This window comes from Herpailurus yagouaroundi, unplaced genomic scaffold (assembly GCF_014898765.1).
Source record: "Herpailurus yagouaroundi ecotype Mexico unplaced genomic scaffold, PumYag 142, whole genome shotgun sequence".
NCBI lineage: Eukaryota > Metazoa > Chordata > Mammalia > Carnivora > Felidae > Herpailurus > Herpailurus yagouaroundi.
This window is the reverse complement of record NW_024412397.1, coordinates 58191195-58207923: the sequence shown is the minus strand read 5'-3', so window position 1 is coordinate 58207923 and position 16729 is coordinate 58191195. Positions and strand designations below refer to the sequence as shown.

The window sequence follows — 16729 nt, the reverse complement described above, 5'->3', positions numbered from 1 at the left end:
CTTACACTCTTCTATAGAAACAGAGGATATTTTATCTTTACACAGAAACCAATGCTTTTATACCTTGAACATAACCCTGGGGCAATAAGAATTCTTGCCTAAGACCTACTTTAAACAAAACCAAGTAGAGTTTGCAGCTTCTCTGCTGTTCCATGCAGATTTTCTGTCCTCCCCCTAGAGGATTCAGCTCTGTCAGCCTCTTTGTTCATTTCTCAGGCTGGGGAGGGAGGAGGGAGTATAATCTGATGAAGAAGCCCCTGCTGGATATCCTTCCTCCTATCCCAGAAGTAGTTTCCTGTTGCCCATCACCCGCTTATTTTCCAAGCCTTAGGCCCTGCTTATCGTTCTTTGGGCCCTTCTTAGGAAAACTCTAGAAAGCTGCAAGGATGCTGACCTGGTGGGTCCTGCTGGCAGATGCGTGTTGGCTCGGTAGGCCTGAATTTCAAAACTCTCGGAAGACAAATCTTCTTAGAAAGCATTTTATTCTCTTTAGAAGTACTGATTTTGTACAATTCCCTTATTCCCAATAAGGGATTATTTCACCCTTAGTGGACTTGTGAAGTGATCTGTAATTCAGCTAAATAAATAAGTGGTGATAGAAAGCAGGCTTAACACACGTGACTCTAGAATCACATTAGTCATTTGAAAACTGTGGCTTTTAGGAGCGTGGCCTTTGCATTGATGTGGCCTATCAAGCTGAGACCAAAACTCATAAATAAGTAAATTGAGTAAATCAATAAAATGATGTCACTGATGACATCGTTTTAACTGTATAAGGTATATTTTTTTTTTCTAGGCTTGGATCTATTCTTTCTTTTGCAGGTAATTAAAAGTTGTCATTTAATGTGAACATTATGCTCAGAGGGTTGGTATATTTGGGTCTCAGCCACTTTCTGCTGACTGTCATGGAGGCAGGTGACTTTTTGCTCTGATGAGCTGGAATAAGCATGGCAATTTCAGTAAAAAGAACGGCTTTGAAATTTTGCCAGTTTACATACTTTCTGTGGATATCAGTTTCCCTATTACTAAAATGAGGAAAGCAGGTTTTTCAAGAGTTAAATGGTATAATACAGGCAAAAGCAGTTAACTTCACTTCATAATCAAATCCAATAAATATCAATTCCAACAGTGAACCGGGAGTCAGTTTTCCTGTTCTACTGGCCTCTCTTCTACTTCCTCACAGTGTGACTTTCAGACTTAAACATATTAAGCCTCCGTTTCCTCACCTGAGAAATGGGAACCTAGAAATGAGATACTGTTAGGCACAAATTGTTAGTGTAGGGGTGCCTGGGTGGCTCAGTTGGTTAAGAGTCTGACTTTGGCCCAGGTCACGATCTCACAGTTCGTGTGTTCGAGCCCCGTGTCAGGCTCTGTGCTGACAGCTTGGAGCCTGGAGCCTGCTTCGGATTCTGTGTCTCCCTCTCTCTCTGCCCCTTTCCAGCTCATGTATTCTCTTATCCTTATGCTCTGTTCTCAGCAATACCTAATCTACTGCCTGTGCCTACAGATCTTCCTGTTCTAGTCATTTCTTAAGAATGGAATCATGTAATATGTGGTCTTTTTTGTGTCTCTGTGTTCTTCCACTTAGCATACTTTAATCAAGATGCACCTAAATTACAGCACGTATGGGTACTTTAATCAGGCAAAAGAATATTTCATTGTATGGATATACCACATGTTGTTTAACTGTTCTCCATGTATCCATTCAAATGTTGGGTTGTTTCTACCTCTTGGCTGTGATGAGTAACACTACCATAAACACTGTGTAAAAGTTTTTTTGTGGACATATGCTTTATTTCTCTTAGATATATACCTAAGGAGTGGGATGGCTGGGTCATACGCTAACTCTACATTGAATAGTTGAAAAAACTGCCTGGCCGCTTTCCAAAAAGGTTGCACCGCTTCACATTCTCACTGGCAATATGCAAACGTTCTTAAGGGGTTTGGAACAAGTCGCCCAAGAATGTGCCACTTTGGCACGTGGATTATTTTGAGCAGAAGACAATCAAGGCCCAAAGGGCTCAGGAAGAGCTTTTAACCTCCCTTTTAATTGCCTAAGAGAATTTAGATAGAGGGCTTTGTTCAGGAAGAGAGCTATCACCGCAGGTAACTGCAAAGAGTATATGCTAGGGGTGCCTTGGTTTATTAAGCATCTGACTTCAGCTCAGGTCATGATCTCATGGTTTGTGGGTTCGAGCCCCACCTCAGGCTCTGTACTGATAGCTCGCAGCCTAGAGCCTGCTTCGGATTCTGTGTCTCCTTCTCTCTGCTCCTCCCCCACTCATGCTCTGTCTCTCTCTCCTTCTAAAAAATAAATAAACATTAAAAAAAAAAAAAAAAAGAGTACCTTAAGCTGGAGGAGCTCCATAGGGCCTGTTTGTTAAAGTCCTTTCTGTGTCCCATTGTCTCTGCAGGGCACGGCAAATATTTGCTTGCCAAACATTTGCCCTTCCCATCTTCCTGTGAATTGTCTTCCTTGCCTTTGAAGCCCCAGACCTCTTTACCCTTCTCCTTAGCTCAGGATGGCCTATAAACCTTAATTGCCTCATTGTCTTTGAACCCCTCATGTCTATGTGAGGCTCCCATACTTACAAATTTAAATTTGTTTTTCTCCTCTGTTAATTGGTCTTGTGTCAATTTAATTAATAGGCCAGCCAAAAGAATCTACAAGGGAAGAGAAAAATTTTTCCTCCCCCACAGCTCCAATATCTTCACATCCTTGTCACCACTTGTTATCTGACTTTTGTGGGTTCAGAGGGGTCTCTCATTGTATGTACTCTTAATTTGCATTTCCCTGATGATCAATACATCAAATATCTTTCTATGTGCTTATTGGCCATTCTTCCTTGAAGAAATGTCCATTCAGATACTTTGTCCATTTTTAAATAGGGTTATTTGTCTTTTTGTTATTGAATTATAAGGATTAATCATATATCCTGGATATAAGTTCTTTATCAGATATATACTTTGTAAATATTTTCTTCCATTTTGTTGGTTTTCTTTTTACTTTTTTGATAAAATCCTTTGAAGCACGAAACTTTTTGTATTTGATGAAGCCCAATTGATTTATGTTTTTGTTTGTTGCTCATGCTTTTGGTGTCATATCTAAGAATCGTCTGCCAATCTAAGGTCATGAAGATCTGTCCCTATGTTTTCTTCTGAGAGTTTTATAGTTTTAACTCTTACAATTAGTCTTTTGATCCATTTTGAGTTAATCCCTATGTATAGTGTGATGTAAAGGTCCAATTTCATCCTTTTTATAGGAGTATCCAGTGTCCCTAGCATCATTTGTAAAAAGACAGTTTTTTCCTCATCAGATTATCTTGGCACCCTTGTTGAAAATCCATTGACAACAAATGTATGGGTTTACTTCTAGACTCTCATTTTTACCCCGTTAATCTATGTGTTTACTCCTGTGTTAGTACCATACTAGCTTGATTAATGTTGCCTTGTAGTAAGTTTTGAAATTGGAAAGTGTGAGCCTTCTTAATTTGTTTTTCTTTTTCAAGGTTTTTGTTTGTTTGTTTGTTTTGCTATTCTGAGTCTCTTGCAATTCCGTATCCATTTTAGAATCAGCTTGTCAATTTCTACTAAGAAGTCACCTGGGATTCTGATTGGGATTGCACTGAATTTGCAGATCAGTTTGAGGAGAGTTGTCATCTGACAATATTGTCTTCCAATCCATGAACACAGGGTGTTTGTCCAAGTATTTAGATTTTTAATTTCTTTCAACAACATTTTATAGTTTTCAGAATATAACTCTTGCTTTTCTTTTGTTAAATTTATCCCTAAATATTTTTTTATAACGCTGTTATAAGTGGAATTGTTTTCTTCGTTTCATTTCAGATTGGTTAAGTGAACAGAAATACAATCAATGTTTGTATATTGCTCTTGAATCCTGAAACCTTGCAGAACCATTTCACTGTTTTTTTGTTTTATTGTGTTTTTTAGTGGATTTCTTAGGATTTGTTTTTTGTATACAAGATTATGTTGACTCCAAGTAAAGACAGTTTATGTCTTCCTTTTCAATCTAGATTATTTCTTTCTTTCTCTTACCTAATGAGAATGTCAGGTATAATGTTGAATAGAAGTGGCGAGAGCAGACATCTCGTCCTATTACTGACATAGGAGAAAAGATCCAATCTTTCACCATTAAGGATGATGTGGGTTTTTCATATATGGTCTTTATCATGTTGAGAAAATTTCCTTCTATGCCTAGTTTATCAAGTATTTTTATTATAAAATGGTGTTGAATTTCTGTCAAATGCTTTTTCTGCAACTATTGACATGATCATGTGAGTTTTTAATTTTTATTGATACGATGTATCATGTCAACTGATTTTCAGATGTTAAATCAACCTCACATCCTTGGGTTAAATTCCACTTGGTCATGGTGTATAATTCTTTTTATGTGCTGCTGTATTCAGTTTGCTAGGATTTTTTGTGTCCATATTCATAAGACATATAGGTTTTTTGTTTTCCTGTGATTCCTTAGCTTGGTTTTGGTATCAGGTAATATTGGCCTCATAATATGATTTGGGAAGTGTTCTCTACTTTTGAGAAGAGTTTGTTGAGAATTCATAATAATTCTTTAAATGTTTGGTAGAATTCAGCAGTGAGGTTGCTGCTGGGTATGAGCCTTTCTTTGTGGGTAGTATTTAATTATCAATTAAATCCCTTCACTTGCAATAGGTTTATTCAAATTGTCTATCTTTTTTTAAAGTCAGTTTGAGTAGTTTGTATCTTTCAAGGAATTTGTCCAAATTTGTCCAAATTTAGTTGGTTTATCTAATTTGTTGCCATACTACCATTCATAGTATTACTTTATGATCCATTAAAACAATTCTGTAAGGCCAATAGTAGTGTCTTCTCTTTTATTTCTGATTCTAATAATTTGAGTGCTTGCTTTTTTTTTTCTTGGTTAATCTACCTAAATGTTTGTCAATTTTGTTAACCTTTTCAAAGAACCAGCTTTTTGCTTTCATTGATTTTCCCCTTTGTTTTTCTATTCTCCGTTTTGTTAATTTCTGCTTTAATTTCTAGTATTTCCTCTTTGCTTTAGTTTTCTCTTTTTTTTCCCAGTGTCTTAAGGTGAAGGTTAAGGTCATGATTTGAAATCTGTTTTCTTTTTTACTATAAGCATTTACAACTATAAATTTCCCTTTAAACTGTGCTCTAGATGCATTCTGTTAGTTCTGACATGTTGTATCTCCATTTCCATTAATCTCAAAGTGTTTTCTGATTTTCCTTGTGATTTCTTCTTTGGCCCATTGGTTATTTAGAAGTGTGTTGCTTAATTTCCACATATTTGTGAGTTTCCCTAATATTTTCCTGCTATTACTTTCAATATTATTTCATTGTGATTGGATTGTGATTGGATTGTGATTCTTTGCATTTTATTACATTTATATACTTTGTATTATTTCTATCCTTCAATTTGCCTTGTTTTTACTTCAGAATACTATCTGAGATTGTGAACTGTTGAATCTTATGTCCCAAATGATTACAATACCTGTTTTATAGCCGAGCATATAGTTTATCTTGGAGAATATCTTATGTGCACTTGAGAAGAATGCATATTTTGTTGTTATTGGGTGGGATTATGAAAAATGTCCATTAGGTCTAGTTAGTTTATAGTATTCCATAAAGAAGTCTTGTTCAAGATTTCTTGACATGAACAAGACATGTTCAAGTCTTCTATCTCCTTGTTGATCTTCAGTCTAATTTCCTACCCATTATTGAAAGTAAGATATTAAAATCTCCAACTATTGCTGTTGAATTGTCTCTTTTTTCAATTATGTCAATTGTTGGTTCATATATTTTGGGTCTCTGTTTTAGATAGATAGATATATATATATATATATATATATATATATATAATTTATATTTCTTCCTGATTCATACATATCATTATAAAATGTCCACGTTTATCTCTAGCAACATTGTTCTTATTTTAAAGTTAATTGCTCAGTATTGTCACTCCATCTTTCTTGTGATTGTTTTTTGCATGTTATTTCTTTTTCTATCCTTTTACTTCAATTTATTTGTATCTTTGAGTCTAAAATGTACATCCTAGGGGCACCCGGGTGGCTTGGTCAGTCCAACTCTTGATTTTGGCTCAGGTCATGATCTTGCACTTTGTGAGATCAAGCTCCATGTCAGGTTCTGTGCTGACAGTGCAGATCCTGCTTTGGAGTCTCTCTCTCTTCCTCTCTCTGCCCTCCCCTGCTCATGCTCACTCTCTCTCCCTCTCAAAATAACTAAACTAAACTAAAATTTATATCTTATGGTTAACATATAGTTTGATCATGCTTTTTAATTTTTTTTAAGATTTTGTTTTAACATTTGTTTATTTTTGAGAGACAGAGAGAGACAGAGCATGAGCAAGGGAGGGGTAGAGAGAGAGGAAGGTACAGAATGCGAAGTAGGCTCCAGGCTCTGAGCTGTCAGCACAGAGCCCTATACAGGGTTCAAACCCATGAACCGTGAGATCATGACCTGAGACGAAGTCAGGCACTTAACTGACTGAGCCACCCAGGTGCTCCTGATCATACTTTTTAAAATTGAGTCTGGCAATCTCTGACTTTTGATTGGATTCTTTAATCCATTTACATTTAACATTATTATTGATATAAATGGATTCATGTCTGCCATTTTTGTTTTGTTTTTATGTTTTGTGTCTTTTTCTTCCTCTAGCCCTCCTCTACTGCTTCCTTTCATTTTGTAGTGTAGCACTTTCATTTGTCACTATATTTCTTGAGTTTCAGGAGTTGCTCCAGGGTTTACCATATACATCTTAATTTATAAAGTGACACTAGAATTGCAGTGGTTTTGATAAGGCTCTATTACCCATTTCCCTGACCACACCCAGTTGTTTACCTTTAGTAATTGCTGATTCATTGCTATCGTGCTTTCAACAATGCCCTATGGCATAACAATTTTGCTAGTAGTTTGAATCTTCTTTCCAGTGTCTTTTACTACAACTTCCACTGTTCTTGGGAGCAGTTTAGGCTTAAACTTTTCCATCTTTGTTGCAAATGAAGTCAATATATTTAGGAAGAGATTGAGACATATGGGTTTTACAGCCTGCTTTTCTCCCCCCTACGTAAAATCTCTAAAATAGGGTTCTGAAACTTGAAGTGGGGATTACGACAATCTTCTCTCCGATTCTGCTGCTCCAGGAGCTGAGTGCTGGGTGAACTGAGAAGTGTGCAGAGAGGGGCAGCGGCCTGAACTTCTCTTGGCTTGTTTCTTCTTTCATGGAGCCACAAGGTGAAGCAAGAGCTATCAGGGCTCCAGAATTCTCAGTGAGCTGTGTCTAAGATACAGCTTCCATCCCATGCGTTAGAGCTGTGAACAGGAAGGGAATCCCTACTTCCTGACCACACTTGTCTAGGATCTAGCCTCAGCAGCAGGCAGTGAGAGGATGGGGAATGAGAAATACTGAGGTTCTGCTCCTCTTGGTAAGAAAACTCTCCTACTGGGAGCTTCCGGGAGAGACAGCCCTGCACTCTTGGCTGCAGCAGACTAGAGTGAAGTCGCCTTGCTAAGCAGGGAGACAGAAGGGAGAAGAGTCTTGGTTCACACAGCACAGACTCTCATCTTTCTTAGCAAAGTTTCATAGATTTTCTTGCATCGATGTTTTGTTCATTTGCTCTTTGCCCTTAGGACCATTTGCAGAGGCTTTAAATGGTTGTCTTTTCATGGTAAGTGTTTAATAAATGATAGTTAGCCTTCCCTTTACCCCTGTTTCCTCACAAAAGACAGAAAGGATCTTGGAAGCCTCTTCTAGCCAACAACATTTATTTTAGTGTTTTGTAATTATTAACTGCTTTATAAAGACTTTTTTGATCATACCTTATTTTCCTGTGATGCCACTAGGGATCAGCTTCCTCCTTTATACCAGGTAGAATCAAGAACACGGCAACAGATGATGAGGAGAGCTGATTTAATACTATCTTTTTCCTGTGGTCCAGAATCCTCACTATCCTCTTATCCTTTTCATTTTACCCAACTCCTGGGGGTATTTTTAAATAAATAATGACTCACTGTTGCTCCTGGGTCCTCTCAAAAGCAATGCTGGTTGGTTATTTATTCATAATGGCAAATTCTCAAGAATCTTTGTGAACCATAATAACACTCCATAAGTGCCTTTTCCTTACTCCAGTGTCACCAGATTGTTTTTTTCCAACAGTACAATTAATACCACTTCTTTCCCACCAATTCAGGTTTCTGCTGATGTTATACCAACATCTAAAGTTTGTACTTTGGTGTATTCGAACTGCTGATACAATTTTCCTACTCTGGCTGGGTGGTTTCAAGTTCTACTCATGCTCTAGTCCTCATATCCACTTTCTGCACAAACGTGGGGTCCCATTATTATGTGAGGAAGCCATAGCTCTGAGCAATGGTACAGCTCATGTAAAATCACATCACTGGCATTCCGTGTTGGGGGTATCTTTGGATTCCTGCAAAACACTTTGATGTCTATAACAGCTCAAATGGGGCTATTGCAAGTATTCCCTTTCTCACCTCCAGATTTGACAATTTGTCATGTGTTTGCTTCAGAATATCATGAAGACTACTTGAGATTATGGACCGTTGAATCTTATTTCCCAAAGGGCTACAATTCAAGGATCCATTACAATTGAGAATGGGGAGAAACATAGAAAGTAGATTTATACATGGTTGGTAGAGATCCAGTCTCAGAAAACAAGTGTAGTTCAGAGAATAAAAAAAGAAAGGAAGAAAGCTCATGAATAATAGAGAAAGAAAATGTTATATCAGCTGAAAAGCTAAAATTAAAAACAAAAAACCTCTGAAATTTTATAATAATTTTTAAAATATTGTGAAACCAAACCTCCTGTCAGATCAAAATGAAATCCCTTGTAATATATACTGCACGATCACTAATGTTTGTTTATGGTATTTATCTTTATGAATTCATTGAGTTCATAAGGGAGGAAGGCTAAAATAGTATTGGCTTTATCTTACTTCTCTTCATGAAGAAAAAATGTCAATGTCATAATAAAGATGAGGTATTTTTTACTGACACTGCTTTTATATTATATTATGAAATTATACATTTTTTAAAAATCAGCTAGGTTTTAAAATGTTCTGATTAACAAATGCATAAGGAAAAATACCTTTATTTTTATTGAAAGATAATAGCATGGATATTAAAGATTATTTCTATTTGGGTTTGGAAAATAAATTTTGAATTGCAATATGAAGTTGGATATATTTGTTATTCAGGGAATTCATATCAAATGAAATACTGAGGTCATGTTATGAAGATCTACTCAGGAGGCATTAATATTAAGTCTTCAAGTTTTACTTCCGGTTCCCTGATAGGCTTCAGTCTGCATTTCCGCATGTGCAAAACGTGCCATCACCTTTCCCTCTTAGGCGAAGCACATTTGCCTTTTAAGCTTGATTGGCTGTCAAACTCTCAGTTTTCCCTGGGGTTTGAAGAGATAAATAAGTGTTTTTTGTTTTGAAAAGACTTTTCTGGTCGTTGGAACAAGTAAGAGCCTGGACGATCATTCGTTCTAGGTTCTGCAGGCTGCATATGTAATCAGGGACAGTGACAAGTTGATAAAAGAGTTCAAAAGAGAATAGGGCTAGTGGGAAAGAGCTTAATGCTTTTCTAGGAACGAATAGTGGATCATTGCTCTCCAAGCTGGTCTGTGACATTTGTTAAGCCGCTCTTATATGTACACTCACATTTCTGGTTATGTGTTCATTTCTTCATTTCGGATAGTTTATGCCTTCTACAGCCATGGATGCTCCTCACAACAATGGGAGAAACAGATAGATACAGACACAGTGACCTGCAAAGAACGGCAGAATCCTTCACCATGAGGCTGCCTTCTAGGGGCATTCTTGCCGAAGAGCTGTTCTGACTTCAGCTAGCTGAATCTCTCACTGCTTATGAATGACCCAAATCAAAGATATTTCCCATTTGGAGTTGAGAACTCCAAAGTCATCGTCTCAAGGACAAATTCTAGGATTCTGTGGAAAGCTGAGTATTGTCATGATATCAAAACAACGAGAATACTGTTACTAAGTTTGATTTTCCTACTGATGGGTATCTTGCCATGTTTTTTCCAGGCTATTTCCCGCAAGCATATGCTTTTCATTTGCATCAGAAATTCCCTCATTAAGATGATCGTGTCCAGTGTTCACTCCAGCTGGTGTTGAGCAACAGACCCACTGACTAACTGCATGAATGAGGCTTCACTCAGGGAGAAAGATGAGTTCCTTGTTATTTTCTCTTTGCTTTTGTAACTAAAGGAGGAAAACAGTGATATGCAGCTTATGTTCCTGGTGATTTGAAATTGAAGCACATAACACAGACAGAAGTTGAGTACAAGAACAGAGACAAAGGGTCTATAAAGCATACATGGATCAAAGGAGAATGTCAGCGTGAAATAGATCGAAAGTAAAGAAGAAAAGGGAGAGGTGAGAAGAAGAGGCACCAAAGGAGATCGGCAGCAGCCTGCCTGCGGCTGGGGAGGGCAAAACAGTGGGGGCAGTGAGTATTGCTAGTCGGAGGTACATTTAGACTTGGAGCAATCAGACAGAGGCGTGGGGTAACATACCATTCCTCCATTTTACTAGCCCACTGAGCGAATAGTTAGTCCATTGACTTAGACTTGCAAACTGAACACCGTGTATCAGATTATAATAAGGACGGAAATGACTGTATTAAAACTAAGACTGGGCCTACAGGACGGAGGGGGAAATACTTAAGATTGTAGAGATCTAGATTGGCTCCGGGAGACGGAGCATGAATCAGTGTTTCCTGACTTTGTCACTTTCAGAACTTGTCCACATGAAGTCAAGATGGGGAACGTTTTGTCTCCTAACAAATGTGGGGAAGTGATTTACCATCTTCAGTTCCTGAGAACAGATGGTTGTAGATCATGCACAGCAGGCATTATGAGGAGATAAAGTGAGTGGTACCTGCATAGTTCAGTTTGAGAAACCTAATGGGTACCCTATTTCAAAATACCAACTTGAAGCCTTTCCATTCTTAAAGCTGCACTACGCTGGTTCGTGATGTATTTTCCTTTGCTGTTCACAGGAAGTGATGGACAGTCCAGTAGAATAAAGCGCCAGGTAGTAGGAGCGCCAGATTGCATGAAGTCTTGAAAGTCAGGCTGAAGTTTTGTTGTTGTTTGTTTACCTATTTGTTTTTACTGCACCTTGTTGAAAAGAGAATCTACTGAATGGTTTCAAGCAGGGGTGTGCCATGATCAGAGACCTGGAGTTGAAACACGCTCCTAGCAGAAGCGCATGAGTGGTGGCCTTCGAAAAGCTCCTTGAATGTCCTCACTGCTCCCTGCGCTCCTGGTCCAGTGAAAGAGCTCAGCAAATGCCCTGTTCGCAGCCTTGGGGCTGGCAGGCCTCCTCTGCCTTTCCCAGACTCTGATCTCAACACGTGTCTCCCATTTCCTTCCTTTCCTCACTGTTAGGATTTCATCTTTATTACTATTTTTTGAGCCATAACTCTAGGTCCTTTTCATAACAGAATTTGTTTCACATCCCCTGTGGTTCTCACATGTCAGCATCAGAACCACGGGGGGATAGTGATGGGGGGCCGGGGGACAGAAGGGAGGGATTACCAAGGGGTGATGAAGATGTTCATTATTGATTGATCTGGTAATGGTTTGATGACATGTGCCTATGTCAAAACTTACCAAATTTTAGATTTTAAATAGGTGCGATTTACTTTATGTCAGTTCTACTTCCGCAAAGGTATTGAAATAAAAGAATCCCCTGGAGGGCACGAGATTTTGCATTTCTAACACTCTTTGAGAGGCACTATTGTATACTGACCTTGGATAAACCAATTTCCTTCCCCTTACTGCACGATTTCCAGATCTTCCTGTCATGATTCCTCTTGAAGGGCTGTCTGGCACATGATGACCTTACTCCATCAACTACCATTTATCTTTGATCATGGCAGTCTGGCTTCTGCCTTCTACTACTCTAACAACATTGCTCCTTCAAGGGTCATGGATGATAATGATAATCAGCATGGAGACAGTTGTCACATGCCCGTTTTGTTCTAAATATTTTACATGTATATTAATTCATGTATCCTTGTAACAAGCTAATGAGATAGACACTATTACAATTTCTACTCTAAGGGGGGAAAATTAAAGTACACGGAGGAGGTTTACCAATGGACCCGGGTCACAGAGCTAGTAAGCGGTGAAGTCCAGACTTGAATCCGGGTAGTCTGGTTCCAGAGCCATGTTCTTAACCACTGCTTGTCTTCCCCTGACATTCTGAAGCTGGCTTGGCACTCATGGCTAGGTCATGTTATCCTCCTATTGGACATAAATGGTCTTAGAGAACAGTGACCTCATACAATGCCACCCTTAGACCATGGTAAAATGAGCCCCAACAAGGCTACGTCATAATTTTCAGAAGAGACAATAGCAAGGTAACTGTGCCACCACAAAATGCCAACCATCCCCTCTCTCAGCCAAAATGAGTGATGGCTTCTTGACCGATTACAACTTTATCCTCCTTCTAGTTCTTCCTCCCTGTAGATAAGACTCGTTGAGATATACGATCATAGAATTGACCCTACTCTCTGACACCAACCAGTCCACAGTGAGCCCCTGCTTCCTTAGACTCCCCCCACCCCAATCATTCATCCAAAGTCCAGATCCAATATAGCTTCTAACAACATTTTGCTGAGATACCCCATGGTTCCCCATGGTGTGTGCCTTCCCTCCTGCAACAAGTAATACACCCAATTTGTTCAACTACAAGTAGGTTCCTGGCAGGCTTTGGCTAGAGAGCATTGACACCTCTATGCTATGTATAACTTCCTACTTTTTGAAATCTTCTTCTTGGATTCTGGACACTACGGTCTCCTGGTTCCCTTCTTATTTTTTTATGAGTTCCAGTGATTTCCACCTCTTGGTGTTCATGTCCTTGTGTAATCCTTTCTCTTTGAGGAGAGTTTCGACCTAGTGACTTCCTACTGATGAACAGAACACATCAAAAATAACATGATATCCCTTCTGAGATTAGGTTGCAAAAAGAGAACAAGTCTTACTTGTTCTCTCAGTTTCTCATGCTGATGGAGCCAGCTGCCATATTTTGAGGCGCTCTGTGGAGAAACCCACGGAAAGTGGGTATCCCATAGAAAAACCCAGATAGAAGTGTCAAGGAAGTAAGGTAGGCCCCCAAGCAATAGCCAGCCAGTGAGGAATTGAGTCCTCCAAACAACCACTTGAGTTACCTTAGAATTGGATCCTCCCCTCATTGAGGCTTGAGAAGGCTGCCATCCTGGCTGACCCCTTGATTGCAGCCTTGGGAGAGACTCTGAAGAGAGGCATTCAGTCAGGTTGGGCTGGATTCCTCACCCACGGAAACTATAAAATAGCAAATTTTTTGTTATGTTCAGTGTCTACATCTTGGAATGATTTGTTAATATGCAACCACAAATAACTATTAGAGACCTCGTTAATACAGAGATTATTCTACAGTGTTGACCTAGTTATGTCACTGTCAGGGAATGTGTCATGACTGACCTCTGCCTGTAGGATAAAGGTTCACAGTCTGACCCATGTTGCACATATCTTTGCTTCAGCCACAGTAAACTGCTCATAGGTCTCAGAACATACCAAGTGACTATATTATCCTGTTTCCCGTTTCCTCTCCCTAGAATATTACACATTCTGTTAGAATTAATTGCTCCTCTCCTAGGTAGGAACAGGCCCAAAGGAACGGGTAGGAATGGGCAGGAAAGATAGAGAAAGCACACAGACATGAGGAAGCAAAGAAAAGTAAATATAATAACACAGGAGACGGCCGCTGTAAGAATGATAACAGAAATTCATTGGCTCCAAAGAGAACAGACCGTGCACTGTAGCAAAATGTGGACTTGCCCATGAAGGGGATGGAAGACGTTCCCTGTAAGAGAAATCACTTTGATCCTTGGGTTGGGAGTAACATTTGTAGCTGGGGGGAATGATGGTAGAAACCTAGGTGAAAACTTGCTGTTGCTATTTCCAGTCAATCAACATAAGCAGCCAGAGGCACAGGCAGATGCCTAGGGCCCTGCTCCTAAGGGTGCCCATCACGCCATAGCCTCCGGGTACATTTACAAATATGATTTTTAGATGTCATTTTTGGCTCTCAGAACTTGCGGCTCTCAGAGTGACTTCACTCTCTGCCTTTAAATTAGGTTTCCCTGAGGAATGTCAGGCATTCTATGACGAAACCCGATCAACCCGGCTGAAAATTTCTATTAAATCTTTCCAGAATCTTGTTTTTATTTTTCCTGGCTCAGTGGCCCTTTGCTCTGAGCAAGTTTGTAGGGGAGAAACCTTTGCTAAGGCAGCAAAGCTGAGAAATATTTAACAGTGTGCGAATCCAGCAGACAGCTCCGGGACTGCGAGGGAAGGGAGGGAGCCGTTCTACTCTTATGAAGACGGAAATGTATTAAAATGCAGTCATTAACTGGTGGAATCTTCTAGAATTGGCGGTTCCCTACTGGGAATTTGGGTTAAGTTTCTCGGGGGGGGGGGGGGGCGGCGGGGAACAAAACCGTGCATCCTCATGGGAAGCCAGAAAAGAGGACTCAAAGCAGTAGAGCGTGGACTTCTCCGCGCAATGGGGCTGACACAGAAGCAATGCCTTCCCCCATCATTATTCGGATGGAAGGTGGGAAAGGTTGCCTGTGGCTGAGACAGGTAGAAGTTGTAGTTAACAGCGGGAAAGCAGTTCTGCCAGGGCTAGCCAGCGGCCATGTGTTACTCATTTATCCTGCAAGAGTTCTGACACAGTTAAGAGTCTGGGTAGGTTTTAAAAGAGCACCCTAATCACTGTCTAGGGCTCCAGGTAGTTGATTAGAGGGATAATAGATTAAAGGAGAGTAAGATACACGTTGTATCTTGCTGTCACTGAGCCATGGATCTTTTAGGTCCTGGAAGAGGTCCTAGCACTGATGATAATAAGATTCCTTACTTTGATTGTCTCAGGTCATAAAGAGACTTTTTAATATGAAATCCATGCCAGCTAGCATTTGATCTGGCTTATGAATTTCTAGAACTAATAGATGTAACCCAGAGTTGTCACTTTAACTTTTATTTATATGGCTTGTTGGTTTGCCTGCCTGCTCTGCTTGCGTGCTCTTTCTCTCTCTCTCTCTTTCCCTCTCTCCTTCCTTCCACCCCTTCCTCTGTGTTCCAGGAACACGTTCAGGAATTTGGTAGTGCCTGTGCTGTGCGGGATGACCCCAGATCAGATGCTAGCAAGCCCAGAGCCCAGAGATGTTTACTGCTGCGGGCTCCCAAGCATCAGCCGAAGGCAAATCAAGCTTCCAAGGTCTTCAGTGGCTGCAGGCTCCCAGAGCTGCTTCAGCACCTCCATGCATGGGAGGTCCCCAGCCTGGGGTGTGCTGGAGATCCAGCTCATCGCACCTTCTCACCTCCCTGGCTGCCTCAGTCACCATCCGAAGCCTAAGCCTCAAGATCACCATCACTGGCCAGGTTGCCCTAAAATGCCCTCATCTGACCTCATCTTCCACCTTTCTCCCTCCTCCTAAATCATTCCCAAAGTTCCCTTTGAAATTCATAGTCCATTATCAACAAAGTCCTAGTGTACCAGAACATTCCATTCCTCTTCTTGCTCTAACTCAAACATTTCCTGTGTAGGGCCAGGAAGTACCTATTTTAGGCTTTGGGGGCCATACAGTCTTTGTTGCAACTACTTAACTTTGCCATTCTAGTGCAAAAGCAGTTGGAGAAAATACGTCAACAAAGTGTTCCAATAAAACTTTATATACAAAGCCAGGGGCAGGCCAGACTTGGCCTAAGGGTGGTAGCTTTCCAATCCCTGATCTAACAAAAACCTGGCTACCCCCCACAGGACTCCTGTTTGCCTCAGCTTTCAGGCGAAGGTGGTTTCTCCCTCTTGCAGTTGTCCTAAATCACAGCTATGAATTGCCAATCTCTCTGTTGTGTGCCTTATTCTTCAGTGGCTTGAACACGTAAGTCACTTCTCTCTCAACCCTCACACCATTCTTGGAGACTTCAGAATTTCAGACACCATCCACCCAACACACTGGTCTCTCAGTTCCTGACTCTTTTGCAGCCGCTGATCTCTTATTCCACCTCATCTCAGCCACCCAATCACAAAGCCACGTCCTAGACCTTGTTATTACCCAGCGCATTTCCACCATCTCAGTTTCAAACGCCACCTCTCCAAACATCACCTCCTAGTCTCCTGCATATCTAGTAATCCCAGCCCAGGAATTCCCGGATTTTAATGAAACCTCAAATTACACACCACTTCCTGAATGTCCCTCCTTCCCTCCTACGCTTGATCTTGTCGCGTCACCGCTCCTCAGAAAACACACGGCCTGTCTGCCCTGCTGCCCTTCTCATCATACGCCAACCCTGGCTAAACCCAGATATGTTCTAAATCTGTACCTGCTGCAGAGTGAGTTAGCGTGGCAGAAAGGAATCACACCGCCACACACACTGGATTCGCTGTGGGGTGAATATAGCAAAACCACAAAGATCCCAGTCCTCGTGGAGCTATCGTTCTAGGGAGAGAGAAAAAACAGTAAGTAGGATAAAGCATTAAAGTATAGAGTAAGGTATAGCATGGAGTTACAGATGAATTCCAAGGAGAAAACATAAAGTAGGGAAGGAAGTTACGGGATGAGGGAAGGCTGTAAAGTTCTAGATAAGCT

General features: G+C 40.4%; 1 long non-coding RNA gene across 1 annotated transcript in view; it reads right to left on the bottom strand.

Moving 5' to 3' along the window:
- The window catches only part of LOC121033170 (uncharacterized), an 83306-nt gene that overhangs the window by 29386 nt on the left and 37191 nt on the right, over positions 1-16729 (bottom strand). The window contains exons 4-5 of the long non-coding RNA XR_005791737.1: positions 16464-16579; positions 13268-13400 (exon numbers count right to left, since the gene is read on the bottom strand). This is a non-coding gene — a long non-coding RNA (uncharacterized LOC121033170). The remainder of the gene's footprint in view (positions 1-13267; positions 13401-16463; positions 16580-16729) is intronic.